Below are 27,634 nucleotides of genomic sequence, written 5' to 3'. Positions count from 1 at the left end.
GCTTTTGGAACGATGGAGGAAATGATAAGGTGAAGCTCCTGGGACTGGTGTCAGCAACGTTGCCTGAAGGGGTACATTCCCCGCATCATGAAGACCAGAGGAGAATACTTTGTTTGGAGTACAGAAAGTATGGCATGAGAAACAAAACCTCCGTGCTCAAAAGACATAATTGTTAACAGGGATTGAAATCCTTTTTTCTTTATACATTTGTGTTGTATACCTGTACCAGTGTACTGCTAGGTAACGTTGAAATTGTCCTGCACCAGACAAATTTTACCTGCACCACAGAAACTATTGCCATTATTTCTTTCACACTTCATTCAAAATGTAATGTTAGGTGGTTCCAGTCAATACTTAAAAATCCATCTACAGTATATAAAGTAACCCAGAACATGGCCCAATGTAGGTAGACAACAGAAATACATGTACCTGCACAGCTCCAATTTTACCTGCACTAACCTGTATATGCAGGTGGTATTTGGAGCCCTGTCAGGACAGAATTTTTTGTTTGGAGTAGGAAGTAGAATCCTGTCTACAGTGACTACATTTGTACCTGTCCACATAGGCCAGATTTTTTTTGGTCCCCAGAGTGGTCTTCTTGGGCAGTTTTGACTGTATTTTTTTATAACGTATCGTATTATAATATAAAACGAGCTCAATGGTGTGTAAATACTAACGCAATTCAAACTTTTGTCTGCTATGTTTGTATTGAAAATAAAGTTTCAAATAACCCAAGGACCAAGAAGCTGAATTGGTGTGGCCTAACCAATACAAATTTGGTTTTGGTATACATGTAGGTGACCCCATGGCAGGGGGGTTAAAGAGACAACATGGTGTTTGTACTTCGTACATCATACATAATTATATACATGTTTCCAGTCACATTACAAGATTTCTTCATAACATGAAACGGGATACTACTAGAAGCATACACTGGACAGGTCTCAATGTGTCAGTGTACATACAGTCAATCCTGTACAAGTGACCACCTCTACATAATAGCTATAACAAGGACCACCTGGCCATTGATATACAGTCAAACCTGTACAAGTGACAATAACTTTACACAAGTATTACATGTACCTGGCCAATTTGATGACTTTTTGGTGGTCCCAAGCATTGAGAATCCTGTCAAAATTGACCACCTGTCCACAAAGACCACTTGATTTTATCAGTCCCCTACATTGTAGTGGGCTGATTTGACCGTACATGTTTGCACTGAGACAGTGTGATGTGCTCTTGTACCCTTATAATGATTTTCACTAAAAATAAAAAGTAATGTTCCCACTTGCACCAACTTAGTTCTTTTACTTCAGAGTCTTTACACATTGCTTCAAAACCACATTTTTCCGATTGGGTATGATCCTGGCTTGGCTTTTGAAACATTTCACTAAAGTACGTGACTGTGGTTTCGTACAGAACAAAATTGTGTCTACCCTAAGGTATCACTCTGAAAAAAAAAGTGACAATAAAAGCCAATGTTTTTGGTTATCACACGACACATTTATTTTTCACAGTTGTTAAAACACATTTGTGATTGAAAACTTACAGATTTTTTTTAACTTACAGATTTTTTATTTATTGCTCATCATTTTACAAATGTACAACAGCAGGGGTAGCAGAAGCGCATCCCCCTGAATTAGGTACAATTTTGTCACATTATTTGAAAAACAATGTTCACATTGAAAAATAATACATCTAAACTATCATAATATACAAAAGACACATATAAAAATTATTTACAACAGATATGCACAAAGTTGCTTGGTCAGGCTGTGCAAGGTCCGAACAAAACAGAAACGATTTAGTGACAGTTGCCCTTTCCGAAAGGCATGCAGTTCGCCGTGAAAAACAATGGCAGCAGTCGTTCCCAGGGACAGACAGGAGTATGATTTAGCCCCCCGCCGCCACATGACCATACATCAGCCCCCCTGCATTATGCGGCAGAATTTGTTACTGCGACGGCCGGCCAGTGTTCTGCCAATTACAGGGGAATAAGAAGTATATCTTTTATTCATTGGTCAGAGCTGCAAAGGAAAATATTTACACCCCAGCCTCATCGGTCATCCGTGTCTGCCATCATGAAACAATGAGCACGGGTCCCCGGGTAGGTGACCCCTCTGCCGCGCGGCCTTATCTCGGTATTTAATATGATTTTTCCTTGTAGCGCGGCACCGGGGGGACCGGCCGTCTCGCATGTGTAATGCCTCCGCCGGCGCAACGCAGCGGGCATTTGGCCGGGGATGGATGTATGTCCGGGCATGTCGTATTATTCATAATGCTGAAAGTTTGATCGTACAAGATGTAATGGTGTAGTCAATACAGATGGCTACACTGTCGCGGAACGGGGGTGTCGTTCATCAAACGCAAATATGGATGGCCCGGAGCCGGCCGGCCAGCTCAGGACCTCGTGTGTCCGCAACTTGTGTCTTATTAACCGTTACCTACCGGCCGACCGTATGGTTAATTATAGTGGCTACCCTGGATCAGCTCCAGCTTGTATCAGGAAAGTAATAATTATTCTGATTAAGACCATTTGCGGGACACCGGCATTGATCCGAAAATCAAACCTCCTCGGTGCCAACTGGTGTTGTCACTGGGTAAGGAAACGCTACACCCAGTGTTCCAGCCAGCCTAAAAATTTTTTCTGTGACCTCAGCTTTTTTTTTTACATAACATCATGTAAAGTGACAATCCTAGGGTCCCTCTGAAACCCCATTCCTACATTTTGAATATGAGGGGCAAATTTTGCTGTAGACCAAGCTTAGTTTAATGACATCTCCTTCCCTACCTTAAGCTTTAAACACCAAGTTTTGCCCATCAAAGATGACAGATTGGGCCAAATTTTGTCCGTCATGAGCAGCAAAATTCCGTGAAATGACTGAAAGACGGACGCTAGCAAGGACACTGTTGTGACTGGGTAAGGTAACGTTACACCACCACACCACGTCGGGTGTATGTATGATGCCCAGACAAACGCCTGCTGTGCTGCTGCGATTCATCGGCAGAATTCTAATGAATCCTCGCGACGAGACAATACATGTCCTGAGCCGGGACAAGCTGGCATTGTTCTCTCACGACCTGCTGCATACATTACCGCACTGTGAAATGAACATAATGAGGACACGGCAACACTAATCTGATCTACATGTTACACTGGCTGCCAATGCATTTGATAGTTTTTGATATAGATATCATATGAGATAGAACTGAACTGAAGAATGTCGGGAATTTAAATTCATTTAGTTCCTGAAGACTTTGAATTGTTCTTTGTCAGATACATGAATGTTTTGAAGTGGTAAATCACTGGATTTATAATTAATTTTGCAGGTTATGTCAGTGGCAAGAGAAATGAGGACAGACCTACTTCAAACTGATGAAGACATGTTTATTGGCTTTGCTGAAGAAGTCCAATACTTTGCAAAAAGATTTTGCCATGTTTACATACTGAGGCTGTATAGTCTAGTATAAATAATGTTTCCATCTAGCCCAGTAGACACTGCTAGTCTTGATCAGATGAATTGTAACAAACCATTTGATTGGTGAAGAGGAAACATGTGATAGTCAAATAGAAACTCAACTTGTTAGAATGATCTGATACAAACTTTTAAGGGTTTTCCCTCTATTTGGAGTTTTGTAATGATCACACCCAACCATATCAGTGGCATGAAGAATACCATGCTGTCTTTGCCTTTATTTATGAGTGAATTAAACTTAAGTGAGGTGTCCCGCACTTAATTGGCCAGCCCTCGTGGACTTCTTGGACACCACAAGAAAGTATAGAACAAATTATACATCTAGCAAGAGGACAAGTCCTAAAGACCGGAAGCCAAGATAAGTCAAAAAGTTAAGAAATGTCACTACTTTCTTCAACATTTCATTTCCTTGACACCTGTTATATATCTTTTATATTACCACGAGTTCTATATTTGATGTAAAGCTACATTTTGTTTTACTATTCTAGACTAGTTATCGTTTTTTTGTGACATATTAGCAATAGACAGCTACCGGGTATTCTGACTTATCTAACATCTCAGTCTGTCTGTTTAACGTGGCCAAACTGTCGTCATAGATTCAGGCCACGATTTAATTTTCAAGTCCTTCGAAAGGTCAGTATCTCTTTAATATCTGCCCATATCTATCAGAATTACTATGTCGTAGCGTCAAAGCGTATTGATCAGTGTTTCTGAGCCCTCTCCTGTTTAATTTTATTTCACACTTTGTTTTGACCTAGGTGGTAATGTGAGGCACCCTGTTGAGTGGGATGATTACATGGAGAGGCATCCTTGCTTCATTAGTAGACCCCTAGTATCATTTTCCCCCACAACCAAGTATTACTTATTTATGATTATTGATCTCAGCGAATGTGTCGGATTTGTCTCTATCGCGGCTCGCCTGCGGGCGCCCGTACGTTTTTTCTCGCCTTGATGGAGCACTTTCCAGGTGACATTTAAAAATGCGGCACCCCGTTGAAACGCCGTCGTCAGAAGCGCGACAAAAACTCCTTTGAAATGTCATGAATTGCCATTGGCACGCTCGAGCGGAGGGGTCGCCGCCGCTGACACCTGGGGGGATCCCTGCCCACCCGAGGAGAAAAACCATTTGCATAATTACAGGGCGTCTCGATACATGTTGATCTTGTCCGTAGCTGGCCGGTCGGTTGGTAAAAAATTAAAACTTTAACCACCTTCCAAACAACATGTCGAGTTCGGGAAGAGAAAGACGGCACAAATCGTTTGCATAATTACAGAGCGTCTCGATACATGTTGATCCTGGCCGGTCGGTAGAAAATTAAAACTTTAACCACCTTTGTACCAGCTATACCGATACAGAGCTAGCTGCCGCCCCGCTGCGTGCCGCGTGAAGCTGGTGTGTTATGCCAAAGGGCAGTTATACTCAGTCTGGTTATACAGATACAGATAGAGAAGCTGGTGTGTTACACCGAAGGGCGGTTATACCGGCTACACAGATACAGATACAGAAGCTGGTGTGTTATACCAAAGGGCAGTTACACTGGCTATACAGATACAGATACAGAAGCTGGTGTGCCAAAGGGCAGATAACACCGGCTATACAGATACAGATACAGAAGCTGGTGTGTTACACCGAAGGGCGGTTATACCGGCTACACAGATACAGATACAGAAGCTGGTGTGTTATACCAAAGGGCAGTTACACTGGCTATACAGATACAGATACAGAAGCTGGTGTGCCAAAGGGCAGATACACCGGCTATACAGATACAGATACAGAAGCTGGTGTGTTACACCAAAGGGCAGTTACACCAGCTATACAGAATCTGATACAGATACAGAAGCTGGTGTGTTACGCCGAAGGGCGGTTTTACCGGCTATACAGATACAGAAGCTGGTGTGTTATGCTAAAGGGCAGTTATACCGGTTATACAGATACAGATACACCTTCTGAACGTGTTGAGTCGGGGGTTAGAGACGGTACCTCTGCGGGATGGTTTCTGACCCAGACCCGTGCCAGGTCCCAGGCTGTTGCATGTGTGATGTACGGCAACACATTTTAACTCAAACTCAGACATTTCCATTACGCTCGGGGCAGGTATATCACTTCTCTTAAAAAAAACACTTCTTAAAAAAGAAGATCTATGCTGGCGTGCTCTGTGGCATTTAATTGTGCAGACAACATCAGAAAGGTCACTATTTATAAATTTACACTCCATCTTTGCCACATTCCTGGTGCCACCGCATCTGCACATGACCCCGGCCGCCCCGCCTTCCCCGCTGTAAATACCAAAGGACCAGGGGGCAGCCATCGTGTGCGCGAGTGACGGCTCCTCATTTGACTGGGCAGAATTAGGTGCCCAGGAGTTACACTCCCGGGTCGCCGAGAGAATGACATGGCGTCTAATTACGGGGGGCGCCGGCGACGTATCGGTACCTCCAATTTCGGGCCACTATTTATAAAATGTCACCCTGCCATTTGCCGAGGGGAGGTTTGTCACCCGCGGATTGATCTCTCCGCGGCAGGAGGGGCTTTTAATTTGTCGTGCGGTAATTGCATGCATGAGATTAATCTCGGGGCCGCTACAAAACAAGAAATCACACCTTGTCTGCGAGGAGGCAAGTGTTATATCATAGTTTTCATGTGCTTTTTGTTTTATTTTTAGTGTAGAGAGTTACATGACTGCTTGTATCTTTGCATATTAACCTTCTCCCTGCTGCCTAACCCTGTAAGGCCATGTTGATTTGATTATATGGATGACATCCTCTGGGAACCCCAAAACTGATGCGAGCGCGCGAATAAAAAAAAAGTTTTGCAAAAAAAAAAAAAGTTGCTTTCATGAAATCTACGTTGTTATGAAGGTCGAACAAATGACAGAGTATGGTATGGCGAATGATCTACTCTTTAAATTCATTTCTTTGCATTTCAGTTTTTTGTTTGATTTTGGCATTCTACGACGTTGGAATTGTTTTCAAATATTTTTTTTGCAACTTTCGGTATACATTTGCTCATTTTGCAACTGTTTTGTACAATTTACAGTGTGGTTGGAAACTTTTTTTTTTGGAAACGGCCGAAAATTCATGCGCGCGCGGATGTCATCCATATAATCAAATCAACATGGCCTAACCGATAGAAAAGAGGCAGCCAAATGGCTATTTCAGTGCACTAAAGGTTTACTGTAAATCATGACATTTTTGCAGTGGTTTGATTTTTGCAGTTTACTCGTCCTCCTAGTGCAAAATCTTGACACCGCAAAGTATGTTTTTTATATGATTTTATCTCTTGTACCACAAAATTGAACCATGAACTTGAAACATTTTCCCCTCATACTACATAAAGTACTAAAAAATGTTCTGCAAAAGTACATGCTTTTACAGTTAGTACATTTTGTTCAACTAGTATAGTATTACCTCTACTTGTTGTATGATTTCCCCAAAATGTATCTTTACATTGATTGCAGGTAAAAGTTGTCTGTTATTTTCAATGCTACCTGCAAAAAAGTATAATTTTGATCCTTCTTGCCAGCTGACACCACACTACTGGCTGTCCCTGTCCCTGGTGCTGAAGGACCTTCCATAACCCCCCTGTCAGACTCCCTGGTGCTGATTGTCAGCTAAAATAGCACCCTGGTGCTGCCTGCATTAGTTCAATAGGCAGTAGCCATTTACAGTGTGCCACCAATAGAAATGCCACTCTATCTAGACTAGAGCTTTGTTGGTAAAAAAAAAACATAAATTTGAAAATGCTGAATGTTAAGGTTTCAACTCGTTTTTTTTTAATGAAATGAAATGTAAATTACCTAAATTACCTGGTTCTGCCTGCATTAGTTCAATAGGCAGTAGCCATTTACAGTGTGCCACCAATGCAAAATCTACTTTATCTAGAATTCTGGTGGTCAGAAAAATGTAAAGTTGAAAATGTTGAAAGCTAGCAGGGCTTGACCTTGAGTTTTTCGGGGGGTAGACAACACTGAAAATTACCCATATTTGCTGGTGCTGCCTGCATTACTTCAATAAGCAATAGCCATTTCCAGTGTGCCACCAATAGAAATACCACTCTATCTAGAGTTCTTGTGGTCAGAAAAAGTAAATTTGAAAATGCTGAATGTTAACAAGGCTTCAACTCGTTTTTTTTAGGGGGGGGGACAACAATGAAAATTACCTATATTTGCTGGTGCTGCCTGCATTACTCCAATAAGCCATTTCCAGTGTGCCACCAATAGAAATACCACTCTATCTAGAGTTCTTGTGGTCAGAAAAAGGAAATTTGAAAATGCTGAATGTTAACAAGGCTTCAACTCGTTTTTTTTGGGGGGGGGGGACAACAATGAAAATTACCTATATTTGCTGGTGCTGCCTGCAGTGTGCCACCAATAGAAATACCACTCTATCTAGAGTTCTGGTGGTCAGAAAAATGTACATTTAAAGACTAAACGTTAGTAGGGCTTGAAATACTTTTTTCTGCAGATAACACTGAAAATTACTTGCACCAGATTTTTGCCTGTGCCATTCAAAGTTTTTAGGAAGTGTGAGTTGTAAAAACTGTTATCTCACTTAAACATGGGTGACAGCAGTCAAAACAGCAAACAATACTGTAACAATAATTATTATAATATGAATACCAGTAAAACAAGAAATTCACCAAAACTCTTTGAATTCTTTGTTCCCCTGCAGCTTTGCCTTGCTAGGTCCCCGACAGTGTGCCACGTGCCAACATGATGTCTCATTCCATTTATTTAACAAGAGCTTTGTTAAACTACATATGAATAAAGGACTTTGCTATTCAATGTCTGATTCTTGTGTTTCCCTGCAGTTTTGCCCTGCTGGGTCCCCGCCAGTGTGCCACGTGCCAACATGATGTCTCATTCAATTTATTTAACAAGAGCTTTGTTAAACTACATATGAATAAAGGACTTTGCTATTCAATGTCTGATTCTTGTGTTTCCCTGCAGTTTTGCCCTGCTGGGTCCCCGACAGTGTGCCACGTGCCAACATGATGTCTCATTCCATTTATTTAACAAGAGCTTTGTTAAACTACATATGAATAAAGGACTTTGCTATTCAATGTCTGATTTTTGTGTTCCCCTGCAGCTTTGCCCTGCTAGGTCCCCGCCAGTGTGCCACTTGCCAACATGCCGTCACCCTCCACCGTCCCCAGACTGATGTAGACAAGCTCATCGTACAGAGGGTGGCACAGGCAGGACACCTCAGGTGTCAGACAAAGGTAACAAAAGGGAAAGACAGTAATCTTAAAGCTGTTTATCTCAAATGAACTAAATGATCAGTTGAGCTACTCTTCTTAGAAAGCTGACACTATGTATAGTATTTATAGGACTTTTTCATTGCTACACAAACAAGGTCAAACATTAATGCTGACTTATACAGCACATGTTTCTGTAGGCTTTGTATTTTGTAATACATACTTAGTGTACCTTGTTTCTTAAGTATTTAAGCCACATCCTAAGTTTTGTAGTGGCTATAGATGTTTTCGTGGTGTCATGAATAGAAAGCTCAGCGAAATAAAAGCATAGCAAAAGTTTCAAGATTTATAGTGCATGTACATCCCCTTCAGAGATCTTCAGATGAAGAAGGCAATTTGAAGATGCTCCAATGAAGAAAGTGTCCCCTCATTAAGACTATCCTGCTGTTTATTTCCTGCCCCCCCCCCCAGGTGAGTCGAGATGAGGCCAGGAAGCTGCAGGTGTTGGCTGAGGAGGACGGATGCGGGAACTTCCAGGCGTTCGAGCCTGTCACCATCAGGCACCTGGAGGAGGAGGATGTGGACCTCGCTGTGGTAAGAGTTGCAAAGATCTTTAAGTTTATGTTTCAAGTTAAAACTTTAGATCCAACACAAAGAAAATGGTCACTTGACTTCTTTGAAGTGTGACATCAACATTGGGTCTTAAAGTTTATTTGTTATGTTTACCTTTGCAGAAGTAAAACATCTTTTGCTCTGTTTCTTCGTCAATCTCCAAACATATAAGGTCAATGACCTGGACCAGATGTCTGTCACCATGGTAACTGGTGCTGTAACAGTAGCAGGACAGAGTTGTAGGGGCAGGTTACATTTATATGAATGTGTTTTAGTAGGAATAGATAGAGCAGTAGTTTGTCAGGCCAGACCATGTGAAGGTAATAAAACATTATGACATTGTGTTTGCTTTGCAAGTACATATATTACCTTTCTAGTTTATTTCTATTTTCTTTAGCCAGGTTAGACCAGCTGAGTGACTTTACACTGCTTTACACTGATGCCCTGAACATATATGAATCATGTATATACACAATGATAGCAAGCAAAAAAAGATAAATAAGCAAACAAGAATAATTGTGTATATTTCAGGAGAAGCAGAGGTGTCCGTGCCGGGGGTTCAGTACAGCTGACCTGCCTAAGTTACTGAAGCAGTATCACGGCTTGAGGTGAGTTCTGCTGACAGCTTGGCATTGCCAATAGTGTCTTAAAATGTATTTTGTGATTTTCGATATGAGAAATCTATGATTCTTTTTTCTCTGAGGGTAAAGACACGCTAGTTCATTTCGTTGGTTCTCGGACATTTCAAGGTGAAATTCAAGCACACATCTTGAAACCAGAAGGCATGGCTTGAAACTTAGTGCACCTGTTAAAGGTTTGAGCATTTTCCTCAAGCTTTTTTTTCCACAATTGAACATAGTTTTTAAAAATCAGAGAACCAAACAATTAAATTGGTGTGGCCTAAGGTGTTTTCAATGCTCCCAGCAAGATATTTCTGTGTCTTTTCTTACTGAAACATACTTATCCCTACTGACTTGAGGAGCACCTTAAGTTCTCTTCCTCCAGGTTGGTCTGTCCTGGGCCAGCTCCCAGGCCATTTGCAGGTGAAATCATCTAAACTCTCTTACCCTTATGCAAATCAAAGTGGAGCTAACTGGCAACCCACTGCATTAGAATAAAGAAACAGTTGCTAGTTTTCAGTTGCTAGTTTTTAAACTTTGACCATGTATCGTAGGCCAGCTCCCAGCCCATTCTTAGGTGAAACCCTTCAATCCCTCGCACATTATGAAAATCAATGTGGAGCTGTGCGCCAGAATAGGGACCCACAACAGAAGAATAAAGACTGAAACAATCACTACAAATCTTAAACCTTGACCATGTGTCCTGGGCTAGCTCCTAGGCCAGCCTTAGGTGAAACACTCCAATCCCTTTAGCACATTTTGCAAATCAAAGTGGAGCAGACTAGTGACCCACCGCAGAAGGAAAAAAGAAGAGACAATTGCTACAAAACCTTGAACAGGGTGGAGCCCTGTCCCCTGGCCCTTCCCAATAAATCCAGGTCACACTAGAGCCAGGGAGCTCCTGTATGGTGCCATGCACACGTCGTCACCTCTCCCACCCCTCCTGGTACCGTTACATGGACTCTGCACACCCCCTGCAACCTGCGGCCCCCGGGATCTCACACACCCCTCCTCACACAGGTCACAACATCACCGACACGCTTCCTGGAGACATCTTCAAATACTCATTGGTTCTCTGAGACCAGCACAGACCACATGTACGTTATTTCATTTTGTGTGTTACAAGTTAAATCAACTCCTCATGACAAAGATGGACAGACAGACAAAAGAGGATGGGTTAAACCCTCCTTGCACAGGTCACAACATCACCACTATGCTTCCTGAAGACATCTTCAAGCACAAACACAGTCATAATGTTGGTTCAGTACAGATTCAAAGAGATTCTTTATTGACTCAACAAAAAGTACAGGGACTTGTACGTACATGTAGCTGCATCATTTTATGGTACGATGCTAAACTTTACTCCAACACATAGGGTATACCAGGATCAAATTTTCAATGACCACTTTCGTCTTCATCAGCATAATTGATGACCATGATCGTAATATGATTACTACCAACACAGATGTACATCATTTGTGTGTTGCAAAATCAACTTCTCAAGTCATCTTCTCAAGTCTTTTTCTCAACTCAAGACAGACAAAAAGAGCAGGGGTCCTTCCCAGTGTGAGTGGATCAATGTTTCTTACAGTCTGGTCTCCAGGTTGACATCTTGGAAAAGTGATAGTCACCTGTCATCAATTCCTTCGACAAATCTGCTAAAGCTCGATAAATAAGTAAAATATATTAGATTATTTAATAATACGTTTCTTATTCAAGTGCCAAGGACAGAGTTATTGTGCAAGAAAAGGACCCCATCACACGTATCTCGCAACTCCCCAAGGGCCAACCAACCAAAGCAAATGCATGGTCACAGTCAAACAGAGTAAAAAAACAAACTTGCCACTACATCACACGATTTGCGCAATACCATCCTATCTGATCTTGCACAGCGGCTCGATCAAGGCCATGTAATGTAGCATATGTGCTGCCCATCCCCCTGTACCAACCAGATAGGGACTTTGGGGATCCTGATGAAAGTTTTGGGTCAATCTTCCTGAAAATGTCAATCCCTTATTGAGACCCGCGAGTTACGACTCAATATGGCATTTCAGCTGGTCCAGTGGTTTTCTATGGTCCATATTACTCCTGCCGCTATCTCGTATTCATACCTGTCAAGTTTATAAAGTCTCCGCGTCGGAGATTTGTCGGGGAAAGGGCATCGCAGAGTCACTGGGCTGTGCGCGAATTGGAGCCGTGCAATGCGGGGCTTTGTACAAAATTGAGGCTAGACTGGGGGCTCAAGACCAATTTTGTACTGTGTGCCCAGAAGATTTAGGAGAGTTTAGATACTTGACATTGTTTAAGTAAAGGTTATCTGCTTTTTTATTCAGATGCTGATAGCAATTGTGATTTTTTTGGACCTCCCTTACATTATATGAATATAAATAACCTGCATGATTATTTACCATTTAGCTATTGAGCAGTATGAGCTACAAAATAGATACTAAACAAATCCTAAAATTTTACTTTCTACACACTAAGGAATAAAGTCTGTAATATCTTGTCAGTTGGGAATCATCATGGGTTTCACTATCATTTCTAGTAACAAAACAGGCTTGTATATGTTGTGTATTTACCTATTATGAATAGATACTGTATTTGGGTGCTATTATAATTAGTGAGATAACCTTTTTTTAATGTCCCGGAGAACTGACAATACATCTTCCTTCCCCTCTCCTGAACCTTGTCTGAGTGCTCCAGACATTAAGATTCCTAACAGTGAACTGAGTGACATCCGTGTAACATCAGAGTTCAGGCCATATGCCAGGAGGTGCGGGGTAGGGTCCCAGGCAAGGCGAGATCCGCTCAGAGGGGATAGCTCTGATGGTCCCGGGTCAATCTTCCCGAAAGTGTCAATCATGTGTTTAGGCCCAGGAGTTCCAGCTGACATGGCATTTCTTAGGGTCGAGCTGGTTTCTATAGCAGACATTACCCTCGCCACCTTTCTTTATCTCCCTAATATTCTACAGACACAGTTGAGTAGAGCCTCCTTCTCTATACACAATGCTCGTCTTATCTGGGCAGACTGCACAATGCCCTTGTCCCTCGGTGGTTGCTTTTTTTAATTCTGCACTGGCTGGCAACCCCTTCAGATTTAGCCGCATGTCGGCAGAACGTACTGCGCCTGCGTGAAAGTCGGATTTTGCTCAGGTTTTGTTGGATGTTTGGTCAACGTTGCATCAGAATTTTGCCTGTTGCAGACGATATCTATTCTAACACTGGCAACCCCTTTAGATTTAGCGGCACGTCGGCAGAACGTACTGCGCCTGCGTGAAACCCGGATTTTTCTCGGGTTTTGTTGGATGTTTGGTCAACATTGCATCAGAATTTTGCCTGTTGAACACTTGAAAACTACCGACAGAATATGATCCTTAAGACACAAAACAGAGATGTTCCTTCAACTGAAGTGCCATGGACAATACATTACGGATTTTGTGTAGGTGCAGTACATTCTTCCAACATGTTAGATTCACCCTATCTGTTATGATAATTAAGCTTCATGTATATCTGAGTATGTAATGTTGAAAAAAAACATTGATGAGGGATGAAGGAGGTTATAGAGACATTTGAACTGTCCTTGGTGCTGAATGTTAGTTCCAGTGATGTCACAAGTCTCAATTTAGCCAAAAGTAACAATCACACAGAAGTCAGTTGCAAGTGACCTGAGTATGGAAGTAACTAGTGAAAGTCACCAGAATCTATAATTTATTTATTTCATCACAAGATGGCTGGGTGGCACCATTCAGCTTGTATTATTAGCTGTTTTCCAAGGGGGCCCAGTAAAATTACAAGACAGGACATTGTTACATACAGTAAAACAAGAGTGAACAACATACATTAAACATTAAAGTCTGATGCTTCAAAACAGTCATAGTCCTATACTCAAAGTCCTAGCCGTTCAAAGGTCAAAACACGAAAATTAGAGTCAATGCAAATTATTATATTTCACTTCTAAGAGTAAAGTCAGCTCGTGTCCATTGAAACACACAGAGCAAATCTGTGTGTGATATTCAGATGCAGCCTCGGGATCACAACTGGAGGAACCTACGGGTCAGCAGTTGCTGACGGTCAGCCTCGCGCTTAAGACTTAAGTGCTGAATATTGGTTCTGCGTCTGGGCATAAGAAAACAATGTTGTGTTTCCTGTTTCAGTCCTGAAAAAATTAGGGCCAGTAGGTTGGGATTGTCTTTTCTTTCTTTTTTTTTTAATTAGATCTTGGCAATCTCTAGTGATCCAACTTATACAATACAGTTTAACAAACTTTAAGTAAAAGTTGCATGATGACACTTATATTTTCAATATCAATGTTAGAAAACCAAATTGTACAATGTTTCATCACTCAGGTGTCAGAAGCAGGGAGCTAGAAACGATCAATCAGCTCAAAAAATTTATATCCCTTGCAGGGTTCCCCCCCCCCCCAAAAAAAAAAGGCTAGGGTCCGTATTTTTTTCTAGCGTCAGTGTCAGTCAGGAAACAGGAAACAAAACTTTTTTCCCAGGCCTTGTTAATGCATGGGCAGGGACATGTATGTGATGGCTTACTATACTACAGCAACAGTTTCATCACCATGGACAGGGCCTTGGGAATCTAGCAATCAGTAAATTTTTACTAGGGCCAAATATGGTTAAGACAATACATGATAGTGTACTGTGTGCTGTTCTTGGTAAACCACTTGCAGGAGTCCACAAAAAAAAGGTTAGGGTCAGTTGGGAAACCTTTACCTTAGACCTTAGATCCTCCCGCAACTACTGTTGCATCGGTCGACTAGTAGTTCTGACAGAACTTCTCCAGGTACTTCTGTTTTGGGCCGCAGCAGACATGTCTTCTAGTGTATCGAACCCCAGTTTTTTCCCATCGTTTAGGATAGTTCTACGGAGGGTAGTTCTAGGTCTACCCCTCGGGTGTTTCCCCTCTGGTTTCCAGTCCAGGTCGGGAAACAGGAAACACAATTTTTTGTTTCCTAGGCCCCGGCATGCTCCAGTACTTCTGTGGCTGACACACACCTGACCACTGGAACCAGCGCTGACTGAAGTCACGACCTCACTTGCTCTAGGCTGGAATTTTCTGCTGTAATAACTTGTACCAGACTTGACCCCCGTCAAGCAACGTACGCCCGTCTTTCATCCAACAGTAACATTACATTAATGCATTCAGCTTCTCCCAGCTTGTTTTATTTAAAGAAACGTCAGATGCCTTGCTGTTCTGTCTTCAAACAGTTTTAGGGGCCAAAAGTCTACTCTGTTTCCTACATAAGAAAACAGTTACTCGAGTAACAGGATTGATGTTGAAAACTGAACAGTAATAATGCACCCTAATGCATTTAGCTTCTTTCTCCCAGCTTGTTTTATTCAAAGGAAATTGCCGTTCAGTCTTCAAACAGATTTGGAGTAAGAAAGTCTACTCTGTTTTGTACATGAGAAAACCGTTACTCATTGTAGTAACATGGATAGATTATGAAAACTGACAGATGTTTCAAATAGAATCCACTCCTTTTGGTCAGTGACTAACGGAATCTGTACTCAAACAGGTGTTTATCCAAAAGTTATGAGTTGATATTCAAACGATGAAGACAAATTTTAGACAAGCCAGAGAAACGAAAAAAATACACAAAGCTACAACAGCTACTCTGTTTCTTGTAAGTCCATTTTCTGTGGCTTGTTTCATGAACACTGGTCACATCTTGTGTTACCACACGTGGACACCTTTTATTTTTTGCAATCACTTTTAGGCTAAATGCTTCCATAAGCTGCCATAACTAATCACATGATACAAGCCCGCGCTCTCTGCCCTGTCCGGCATGTAGAAGTAGGAAGGTGTGTCATATCCACAGCAGAAGTTTAATCTTTCAATTTCCCATGGTGCTTGAGCTTATTGTGTTTTGTCGGCAACGTGTCAGGGAGATGGGCAGGTTTTTTTGGAAAATTGGTTTTCTGCACACTTCGCTGCCCAGTGGCTGAACTGACACCGGAGAGGTTGATGCTCTGTATTACAGGATAAGTGCAAGGCCACTTCTTTTATGACATTTTGTTCTCCTGACATTATCGCGCAATGTAAACTTGATTTCATTCATTAGTCCCAATACACTGGTCTTTTTTAGCATGATTAAGAGTGTCCTGACAGGGACCTGAGTACTGACACTTCTTGATATAGATGTCCATATATGTATACATGTAATTAAGTACATTCTGTCAGCTACTAAGTAATTTATATTGGCTATGGGGTTAGGCAGCAGGGAGGAGGTTAAAGGCCTTTTGAATAGTCTTTTGTTTTTTTTTTAAATGCACTAAGGCCACACCAATTTAGTTTGTTGGCTCAGGGATAAGCAGGCATCATTTTTTCTGATTTGCAAAAAAAACATTTCAGCCTCTGAATCAACTCCAATATCTTGAATGTATGCTCATATCTTGGCAACAACTGTAGAAGGAAGTCTCTTTTCTGCAGCTTTTCCAGCTATCAATGCAGTGGTTTGATTAAATGTTTGAAATTAATTGTTTGAATAAAAACCAGCCTGGTATATGTTGACTTCATGGCTCCTATCATAACATATGTGGCTATTATACTATTCATAGGATGCCGTAGTAGGTCTTTTTTTTTTGCCCACTGGCTTGATATTTTTTGTGAAAAAATCTGAGAACCAACAAATCAAATTGGTGTGGTCTACTGTCCACCCAAATGTACTGAAATCTTTTAGATGGCCCTCTTCAGTGACATGGATTCCTTTGTATGGTCAAACCCTGCTCACCTGTCGTGGCTAGACAGATGAAATTTTAGACCCTGGGTTAACCTCTGGCATGCCATGAGTCACACTTACTGACTGTAACATAGGGGGCATGAACGTATACATGAATATGGAAATGTACAAATTATTTTTGCATTATATTACAAGTACGTTTCCATACTTCCAATACTAGTATAACTTGTCTAATGTTGAAAAATTTATCTTTCTTATGCGCTTTGATCATCCTGTACTATACAAACCCATAATGTGATTTCAAATTATATTTTTAACATCACAAAGAAACGAGAAGAAGCCAAACCTCTGTATTAGAGTAGTTTTAGAGCTGTTTGTACTACAGACATGTATATAACCTGTCCTATTTCATCTGTTCACCTGTACTTAGCCCGATAGGGCATGAATGTACAATAAAGGTTATTATTATTATTATTACTTAGTATACATGACATTTTGTTTTAGAGATCAAATTTGTAGGCTGGTATTTTACAAACTGGAAATCATTGGCAGGACAAAATTAATGTTGCAGGGCTAAAGACAAAACCTGTACTACATGTACATGTAGTTAATTAAAAGATGGCCTTTCCCCAATGTGAGAATCATGATTTTGTGTTAGATCAACACGTGAGAAAGGCCATGTGTGGATGGTGCCTTCAGGATGACATCACAGATCAGACAGGAAGTGGCATTAGCCAAGAGCTCACCCTGCTTTGCTGCTTGTTATTTGATATCTAAACTGTCGCAGATCATTTATCAACCCTTAATCTTGTGGGCTGTCTCAACTTGTTTCGTCTCATATTTTACTCTTGCCGTTACTAGGGAGGCTAAGGTTGTCAGTAGGAATTAGACATAACAGTAACTACTAGTATGCAGACAAACCAATATGTTTCTCTGAAAAGATGGGGAGATACTGTAAAGTTCTTTATTTTTGCAGTGACTTAATTTCGGGTAGCAGGGGAAAGGGGGTTTTTGAAGTGGTTTTGCTTTGCAGTTGAAACCATATTCTGTTGTACAGTAGTAATATAATGTAATATATTCACATTGCCATGAATTCCATGTGGACTGTGAAAGTAAGATCACTGCAAACATCTCAAGATTTACACTATGCATCTTTTCTACAACTTCTTGGACTTTTTAAAAAAGCTCCACAGCAGCTGATGTATCCATCTTAAAGCTCTGGCGACAAAACTTATTTATTTATTTATTTATTTCATCTCAAGACGGCTGGGTAGCCCCAATTCAGCTTGAATCAGCTGTTTTCCAAGGGGGCCCAGCAAAATTACACAGGACATAGTAACGTACAGTAAGACAACATACAGTAAACATAAAAGTCCGATTCGTCAAAACAGAGTCGTAGTCCAATACTCAAAATCCTAGCCGTTCAAGGTCAAAAGCACAAAAATCAAGGAATGGAGGTCAGAGGTCAGGTTTCATATGACATATGTTTCAAGCCTGCTTTAAACTGTGATAGTGTAGGTACATGTCTTAGGTCTGATGGAAGTGTATTAAAGTGTGTCGTGCCACGGAATGCAAATGTGCGGTGACCAGCTGTAGTTGTGTAGTTAGGTTTGTGCAGTAGTGAGGTCTGTCTGGTGTTGTAGTTGGGTTTTCCCCACATTTCTGTACACAAACAAAGTTTAAATCCAAGTGGAAAGTTTGTCAGGGATAAAGCTAAGGGCAGCCGTTGTGGAAAGTTTGCAAATGTCCGACACTTATTTACCCGCCCCATCATCATCGCATTGTTGTGATTCTGCGAGAGAGAGAGAGAAAAAAAAACGACCCAAAAGGAACCAATCATAGCGATCTGGCCACTGCGCTCAGACCGAGTCTTCCGCGCCATAAATTTGGGGATGACATGTTGGATTAAGTGGTGCAACCTGGCGGGGGGATGACATTACTGATAGCCCGGACTGAGGTAACTGGATTACGGCTCTTTGTGCGGGAGATAAAGTAGGTGCCAGTGGACGGACCCGTGAATCCGTGATAAGACTGGACATAATGTGCTCATGCGGTAATGTATCCCCGCCACTTGGCTGTCAAAGAAAACTAATTTTCTAGCTGGAGAAACTTTGTGTTGAGGACCTATGAATGATGTGTTATTATTTTCTGGGCCGCTGTCCGGCTTAGGTGGTTTTTGTTGGCGGGATCAGGGCGGGACTCGTGGGATGACATGGGGCGCTGGTGATAAGAGAAACCCATTTTCCACGGTCTGGACAAGGCAAACCTGTCAGAAGAGCTTTGGTCAAGTCTGCGCGGGGCTTCGTGAGCACTCGGGTGGCTAGGCTAGTCTCGCAGACAGAGTTTGCAAACTTTGGAAAACCTTTCCGTGAATAGTTTCATCAGGTTGGTAAGACACTGAGAAAAGATACTCTTTTTACACAACCAATCTAGAGCAGCAACACTGTGCTGTGCAATGTGAACCAGTCAGAATTGCCCTGAGGAAGGTGACAGACGGTCACCGAAACGCCGGCTGAATAAAAGACTTGGTTGTGTAAAAAGACTCTCTTTATTCTTCGGAAAAACTTTTTGTCCAAAGAAGAAGATTTGTCAGCTGTGCAAGTGGTAAGTAGAAGTGAATTTGATGTTGCATACTGTATGCAAATTACAGTAGCCTCTCTAGATCTGCATAATGGACACTGATGCCAGACTCCCCACTTTAACACTACGTAACTATATAATGCACTCATATATACTGAGTATGATGAAATGCAGTGGCTCAAACAATGCTTAAGTACTGTGTACTTTTAGGGCACATATGTTCTTGCGATAACGAAACTTTCTTGCGATGCCAAGTTCCTTAATAGCTATTCGTTCTTCACAGCGAATCTGGAGTTGCAGATCGATGCACTTTCATATCTTGGTTCATTTTTGCCTCACAAAGGTGTCGCAGCAGTGCAAGAACAAAATGTTCCCTCCCATTGTGCAAACTTGGGAAGAGATCCTCGGATCTTCTATACTGCGATGTACAGGCCAGTCTCCTTTCTTGTCCGTGACACGGGAGCCTTTTGATAAGAAAAAATAATTTTCTGGACAGCAGACATGATGTGGCGTCAGATCCAGTGGAGAAGAATTCCCATACATCGAGGGATTTGGCTGTCTACCCGACTCATGGGATCGCAAATCCCTCGAGATGTCAGAAACTTTTTGTAGATATGGACGGACTGAGTTTTCTATTGTTAGGGAGCATTTGCACTGACTGTAAATCTTGAAACTTCTGCTTTTGGTTTATTTTTCTGGCAACTTCTCCACTGCTAGCTAATTTGAGACACTGCCCGTATGTGTTTCTAATGTATGACTACTGTACTACAGAGTTGTTTCAACTGCAAATTTAAAAGACCACGAGATCCTTCTCTTTCCCTCCCAGTGCAAAAGTAAAGGAATTCATAGTATCTCCAAACTTGTCTTGCCAAGCAAGTCAGTGAACCCGCTCCCTACTCTTGGCCCATCTACAAACAATGTACTAAAGTCTTGTACGTCATGTATGTATGCACATTTGTGGTATCAGTGGTCTGGAGATGGTTAAGAGGCCTTTGATTATGCTAAAATGCTGCAAAAACTCAATGAAGTGTTGAGTGGACAGCATAGTAATGTTAGTAGATGTTGGACTTTGTAGTGCTGCCAAATACATCATTCAAACTTTGCCATGCTCCCCTTTTACTACTGCAGTTAACACACACGAGACAAGCGTGTTTTTTCTTCTTACAAGTCCACATACATGACTGCACGCGTTAGAAAGTCATGCACTTAATGACATTTCCATGGGCCAGAATTCCCCCAGATAAGATCGGACAGGCTCACATCATAATTTGAAGGGTAATAGTGTCTGTTCAGCTGGGAGCGGACCCCGGGTCCGGCCGTGACAAGTGACTGTGAACAGATGGCGTCAGCGATAGGACACGCTGGAAAAAGGACGGAGCGATTTCGGGGGATGCTTATATAAGATAGGGATCAGCAAAGAGGCGTACAACATTGGAACTGGTCAAACATGCCGTCTGAGGAGTGTCTGTGGCTTTCAATTCTCAACTTCATAGCTGCAGCAGTTACCGCAAATGGCCAGGCCTAGTGACCTGTCAAAATTTGATTGGTGTACACAGGGCTCGAAATTCATTTTTGGGGAATACAGGTGCACTGGTGCGTCTAGCCTAGAAATTTTGGGTGCACAACATGAGATAAAGCAGCATGTCACTGGCTGCTTCTCTTCACAGCTTGAATATGAATATGCTGCATACTAGAGGTGTATAATATAGTTAATTTAGGTATGTACATGTACTAAATAAAGTATCAAGGTGCACCTGCTTACCTGCCCACTTATAGACCTTCTGCACCCACTGTCAAAAATCAGGTGCACAATTTTGGGTGCACAACAGTACATAATTTTTTATGCACTTATTATTTCCAGCCCTGTAGCATGAATAAACATGGGGCCAGTACAAATGTAGCTCTGGTACTAAAGGTGATGTGGTTAATTCAGATCTAACAACCAAGACCAAAATATAGTGATATAGACTCATGTTTTCATGTTCAAATAGGTAGCCTCAAAAATTGTAATAGTGTACATAATGTTGCTTTCCATGAATTGAAATGAATGAGTTAGAATGTCTGTTGTTAATGGGCAGGGACATGTTGTAATGTAATGGATGTCTCAGATCACTACAACAACAGTTTCAGCACCATGGACAGGGCCTTGGGAATCTATCAGTCATTAAATTTTGACTAGGGCCAAATATGGTTAAGACAATAAGTGTTGTGCTGTTCTTGGTAAAACCACACTGTCACATAGTTCTATAGTGGTGTGGGATTTTCATTCAGAAACTTAGCAAACTACATGTATCTATGGTGGTTTAGAAAGAAAACTAAGTTGAATGTTACATGGTACACTGCCATTTACTATCTCTGGCATCATTTTGTCAATAGGAAGATCCAATTAACTGTGAACTAGGTCACATTGTTATTGGCTTCAACTGCTGCACCTTTTTCTGATTTGCAAAACAAACAAAAAATTTGGGTTCTGAATCAACTTCCAAATGCTCTTATTTTCCCAACAGTTGAAAAATGCCTTCTTCATTTTTACAATTTTTCAATCATCAATAAGCCTTGTATATCGATATTATTGCTCCTAAAGCAGGGCTATCATGGGATGCCTTAGTAGACTTGATTTTTTTCACTAGGCCACTTCATTATTTCCAAACTAAATCCAAGACCCAACAAATCAAATTGGTGTGGCCTTAGCCACACTTACTGGAGGTTACCCGGCAAATGTTCTAACTAAGCACGTGTGCTGTAAGTCCAGGTATCCCACCAAATATAGAGGGATTAAAGTCCTCCCCAGCCTTACCACTTGCAGGCATGCCGGTGCCGTGTAATTTTAGCTGTGCCTGCTGGATCATTAGTTTTCCTAATGAAAGAACTTTCCCGGTAAGTAGGTGCTAATTATGTAACCAACCCCTGCCATTAGTACACTGTGTAACCACTCCTTGTACTGTTGCCTATCTTGATGCAATTACAGTCCTGTGCCGGGGAGGCTTAAACTGCGCCCATTGATTGTTTTTCGTCCCTTTCACGTGTACCAGAATTAAAGGCGATGTTTCGGGAGGGGTTATAAGTCATCGATCTCGGGCCTGCCTTGTACGTCGTGTTGTACTATCAAATTTCCTGCCTCTGCCAGCGTCTAAAGACCTCGTCTGCGCGGTGTGGAATTCTGTTTCCAACCGGCCCCTTGATTACGCAATTAATTCCAGTGGCTTACGCCGTTATCCCCCAAATTACGACTTGCCTCCTCATATCAGTACTTAGGAGTGACGGGGTGTAATATGATCGCGGCCTGACCTTGTCGAGAGATGCCTCCGCGTAATAATTGGTGTTAAGAAGAAGCCACTAGATCACTGAATTAATTCCCCTTGATTTCTTCATTTGACTCCAATTACTGGCAAGGTCCATGCGCGAAGAGCAATCTACAGTTGCCAATTTCAGGTGCCAATGGCCACAGACAGGGATAAAGGGCCGCTTGTCCGGAGCTATCCTGTAATGTATTGATGATGAGTTCCTGTCAGACTACTTGTTAGGCATGCAGAAGAAGTGGGGGAGACAACTTTTTACTGTGTCAAACTTGCAAAGTTGTATAAGATAGAACTGCCCTCCTTTTGTTTTGTCGTTTCCGGACTCTAAAACAAACATGTCTCTTGTGATTCATAATGCCTGGGCAATGGAAAATAATCTAAGTGACCACCAAAAAGTGGCCGAGAGTTGGCTACTAGTACTAACATTGCACAGTCCAACCTGCCCAAGAACACCACTCATTGCATCAATTAAATCTTGTCTATGTGGACAGGTGGTCACCAATTCTTGATACTTGATGAGAAAGAATATCGAAGGAACCACCATTGGTCCTTATGTAGAGGTGATGACTTGTACAGGTTTGACTGTATTCTGAGAGTATGGTGTAGAATAGTATAGTACAGTATCATGTCCTTTGTGAACATTTCTATTTTTGTGCTATATAAGTATGATCTGTGAATGTCTTGGTGCTAACCCTGTACAATGTAAATACCTTGTGACAACATAAAAGGATGTCTAAACTGCTACCCCGGCCTGTCTCCATGTCACCGCTTCACGCCGCGGCCTGTCAGTTGACATGTGCATCACATTCATCCCTCCCCCCTTTACCCTTGAAGTGTAGCCGTAGCATCTTGGGCATGACGGAGATAAGGGAGAATCGCCCGGCTTGTCTGGCCGGGTCCCATCAGTGGCAATTTCCTTGGGTTAACCTTTGGCATGAGAAATCCTGCTACTCTATATTCATTGGTAATTTTCTGCCTTGGTCACGCTAGACATGCCACAATATCCCCTTCCTTCAAGTGTGGTCACTGCCCTATATCCCTGGAGGTACCCAACATTACTGTGCTAAAGCAGTATCATTCAAGTGGTGTAATTGTGTGGTGTAGAGGTCATATCCCGGCTATAGTGTCACCAAACATTTGCCCAAGAGCGCCATAAATGCGGTTTAAGGAGCACGCCGGAGTGGCCGGGAAGGAACGACAGATGAAATCTATATTCCGTTCAGCGCCGAGGGGTCAGGTTTTTTAATAACATCACAATAACTATGTTTATCATTCCTCTCGACCAGCCACCTCGCCTGGGTGTGATCAGGGAGCGTGTCTTCTGCCAGCCGCTGCCCTTGCTGCCTGCCACGGTCGCATCAGGATGCAGCGCAGGCTCGCGCAGTCTGGCAGGGGGAGGGCCCAGTCCAGGCTGCTCAGCCCACATTCATTTCTGTAATCCTGCCAAAATTATCAACTTAAAGGGGGACAAAAGTCGTGAAGAGGGTGTTATTTGACAATAGATAATTTTTCGATGAATAATGGCTGGCTTTCCAGTGCTTGGTTGAGTTCAACTTCAAGCTTTTCAGCTCACATTCATTTCACTAATCCTGGCAAAATTATCAACTTAAAGGAGGACAAAAGAGGGTGTTATTTTCCAATAGATATTTTATTGATAGATACATAATCGTTTGTTGATTAAGTTCAAGTTCAAGCTTTTCAGGCCACATTCATTTCTGTAATCTAGTGAAAGTTGTGAACTTTAAAGAGCACAAAAGTCGTGAAGGCTAGGGGGTTTTATTTTCCGATACTTTGATTTATCCATGAATGCATAATGAGCTGACGTTTTGGGGAATGTCAACACCAAGCTTTTTAACCCACATATATTTCAGTAATCCAGTCGCAATAATGAACTTAATTACTTAGGATGTTGATGAAAAGTCCTTTACAAGGACCGATGGATGATGTTTCACCATGTTTGATTGATGATGGGACAAATCTAGCAGGTGTGTAGGCCCACAACAGGTGAACGGTGGAGCATTCAGGAAGATGTGATCAAAGGCAACAGCATCTATTCTGTCCCTCAATCTTTTCAAGGCCACACCAATCTATTTCCTTGGTTCTCGGTGTCAGTGGTAAAGTGCGTAGACAGAATCAGCGATAAATTCTCAATAATAAAGAAGAATTTCACAAAAACTCATTTTTTTGTGTTTGTGCATTAGGAAAATGTTATTGAAGACAAACACTATAAATACATTCTTTCCCACAATCTGTCCAAGGCCACCCCAATTTATTTTCTTGTTTCACCAACATTACTTTAAGCAGAACTTCATTAAGTGGTTAAGAGAGAAAGAGGGCAGGGAGAAAAAACCTGAAGTTTTATTGGTTGACATGCATACACTATGAAAAAGTATAAACAGTTACAACACTTTCAAATGCTTGTCCCGTATAGATTGCATTTTCCTTTAATTCTTTCTGAATTCTTTCAAGCTGCATACATGTTTTATACAGAATCAGAGACAAATCCACAATTATTATGAATAAAAGAAATTCTTCAATTTCTTGTCTTTTGCCTGTGTTTGTGCATTAGTGCAGAGATAGTGGGCCAGGTGCTGCATGGTCGAGCCAGGTGCCCCAGCTGCCAGCACAGTCTCCAGGACCACAGGACACAGACGGGGGAGGAAGCAGCAGTAGTAAGTGAACGGGCTTGAAATACTTTTTCTGCATACCTGCATTGGTGCACGTAACATACAAAATCTACCTGCACCATACACTAATGAAGTATTGATCAAACAGCAACTGTTACAATATACTAGAAATCTAGTATAAAGTGGCTGTTAGTGATCACTACTGCGTCACTCTTTCCTTTCCAAGAACTGTTACCATACAGTAGACCTAGCAAAACCAATAATCAATACCCTTGTTGTCATTGCTTTATTCAAACACAATACTATAGCAGCACAATCATTATAATACAATACACAATGTAATCACTTCGCAGCCAATAAGGCTGAATTGTGTGATTTAGAGCATCTGACAATTATATAGCGAAAATCCCGAATGTCACTCACTCCTTGTATTAAAACAGTACATTACAAAATATCTTTTAAATCATTGAGATTAAGGAATGACAGACTATACATGATTGTTTAAAATGTGGACAAGGTACATGTATGGTAGTGTGCTTCTTGTTGTTAAATCAGTACATTTGCTGCTGGTATTATGTGGGGTGGGTGAAACATCAGAGGATGGCAGTGTCCACATGTTGCTCGGATCTGGATCTGACCCGGGCTATCTCGCTGTAATGTCATCAAAGGTTGCACTTCACATCCACCCAGGCAGTTATTACATTCACCTCCTGAACTTTGGGTCACAGGGCCGCTTATTTCAGCTCCAGCAGGTCGTGTCACCCAGAGAACACTTCACACAGAGAGCATGCCGGGCTGTAGTTCTTTGTTCAATGTGGTTGTTTATAGAATGAATGTCTTGTGGTTGTTTATAGAATGAATGAATGAAGTTCATTGCTCGACATATATACATGGTAGTGATGGTACAATGTATGGCAACAATGACAATGTGATCAATACAATCAAGTCTATTGTAAGAGACTACTAGTATTACTACAGGGATATGAAGTTCAACGTAGACAGCATATGACATGATGTGCGTTTTAAGTGTTGCTATCTGTTACAATACTTTCTCTCTTTTGTTGTTGACGTATAATTAGAATCTGAAGGTTCTGGATTCAAATCCTTCACAAAACCAATTGTTTTGCCTTTGGCAAAAGCACCTTACACCTATTTTTTCACTCAACTCCGTGAAAATGAGTACCTTGCTTTGGTTTGGGCTGTCCTTTCTTATGAGACGTTATGACAGAGATCATCCTGTGTTTCAGGACAGCCACAACTCCAACATGTTAAAGATCCCACCACTCTTATCTATCAAAACTGGTGTGAGTGGATCAAACATCCTTTTGATTTTCAACAATTCAGTATTATTTTGTTTCATTATTCATAGTTGAACTGTGACTACTTTTTGGCTTACTTCTATGATTCTCAGACTAAAGTGATAAAAACAGTGCCCTAAAATATCCCCCAAAACAAGATGGAGTCATCTCAAATTTGGTCCTCAAAATGTGGGAAATAGCATTTCAGAGGGTCAAAACATTTCAAATTTCCTTGGGGGGAGCATGCCCCCAGACACCCTACAGTTTTCCTGCATTTACAATGATCCATGTGCAGTGCAAAGTGCATCCTCTGTCATAATGACATGACAGGCATGCAATTTATGGACCGACTGTAACCATCATCATGCTAAGGCCACAGCAATTTAATTTGTTGGTTTCTTGGATTTTTTTAAGAAAAAATATGAAGCGACAGGGCGAAAAAAATAAAAATGAAAATAGGTCTAGGCATCCTATTATAGCCCCAAATGTTACAAAGGGGCCATGAAGTCAACACAAAAGGTTGATATTTAAACAATGAATTTTGAAGTTTCAATCAAAGCACTGCATTGATAGATGGAAAAATTGTACAAAAAAATGGAACAACTAGGAAGGAAAGGACTTTCCTAAACTGTTTGGGGCAAAATATGAGCATACATGTATTTGAGTTGATACAGAACCAGAATCTTTTTTGCAAATCAGAAAAAAATGAAGAAGCAAATCAGAGAACCAACAAATTAAATTGGTGTGTCCTAAGGTAGGCATTTGGCACCAAGTTTGTGTTAGTTATAGGGTGGCAAGGAGAAGGTTAACCCAAAGAAATATGTGGGGTTTGAAGAAACAAAAGTGGGATTCCAGTCCAAACAACAACAAAAACCTCACACAAAGGAAAGGCACCCTGCCTGCGATGGCATTACTGTGTGTTTGCAAGAATCATTCAGTGATGTAAAAATATACAGAAGTGTCCCAGACTTCCCAGGTGACCTGACCCCAGGCTGCCAGAGTGCTGACCCTCATGACATATTCATCGCCCTGCTTCACAAGGTGTATCTGGGGGCACTGACCTTAACAAATCCGGGGATGATTATGATATTTTTCTGACACATCTGGATTGGTGCCTTTGCTTGTGGGCAATTACTTTTTCTTATGCATTTTTATGGCGGAATTTGGAGTAACTTACTTACACGGCACCAAGACCTTTGGCTGTGACACTATTGATGTTTCTGTCGTGTCC

At 41.5% G+C, this 27,634-nt stretch overlaps 1 long non-coding RNA gene across 1 annotated transcript in view; it reads left to right on the top strand.

Annotated features, from left to right (window-relative positions):
- Positions 1 to 25,145, top strand: part of LOC109482426 — a 29,572-nt gene extending 4,427 nt beyond the window's left edge. Inside the window, exons 2-5 of the long non-coding RNA XR_002140948.1 lie at positions 8,565 to 8,697; positions 9,145 to 9,267; positions 9,817 to 9,893; positions 25,048 to 25,145. This is a non-coding gene — a long non-coding RNA (uncharacterized LOC109482426). The remainder of the gene's footprint in view (positions 1 to 8,564; positions 8,698 to 9,144; positions 9,268 to 9,816; positions 9,894 to 25,047) is intronic.
- Positions 25,146 to 27,634: the final 2,489 nt, after the last annotated feature.

Source organism: Branchiostoma belcheri, unplaced genomic scaffold, assembly GCF_001625305.1.
Source record: "Branchiostoma belcheri isolate BF01 breed outbred unplaced genomic scaffold, Haploidv18h27 scaffold6, whole genome shotgun sequence".
Classification (NCBI taxonomy): domain Eukaryota; kingdom Metazoa; phylum Chordata; class Leptocardii; order Amphioxiformes; family Branchiostomatidae; genus Branchiostoma; species Branchiostoma belcheri.
Note: the sequence above shows the minus strand (reverse complement) of the source record. Positions and strands in the feature narration are given on the sequence as shown.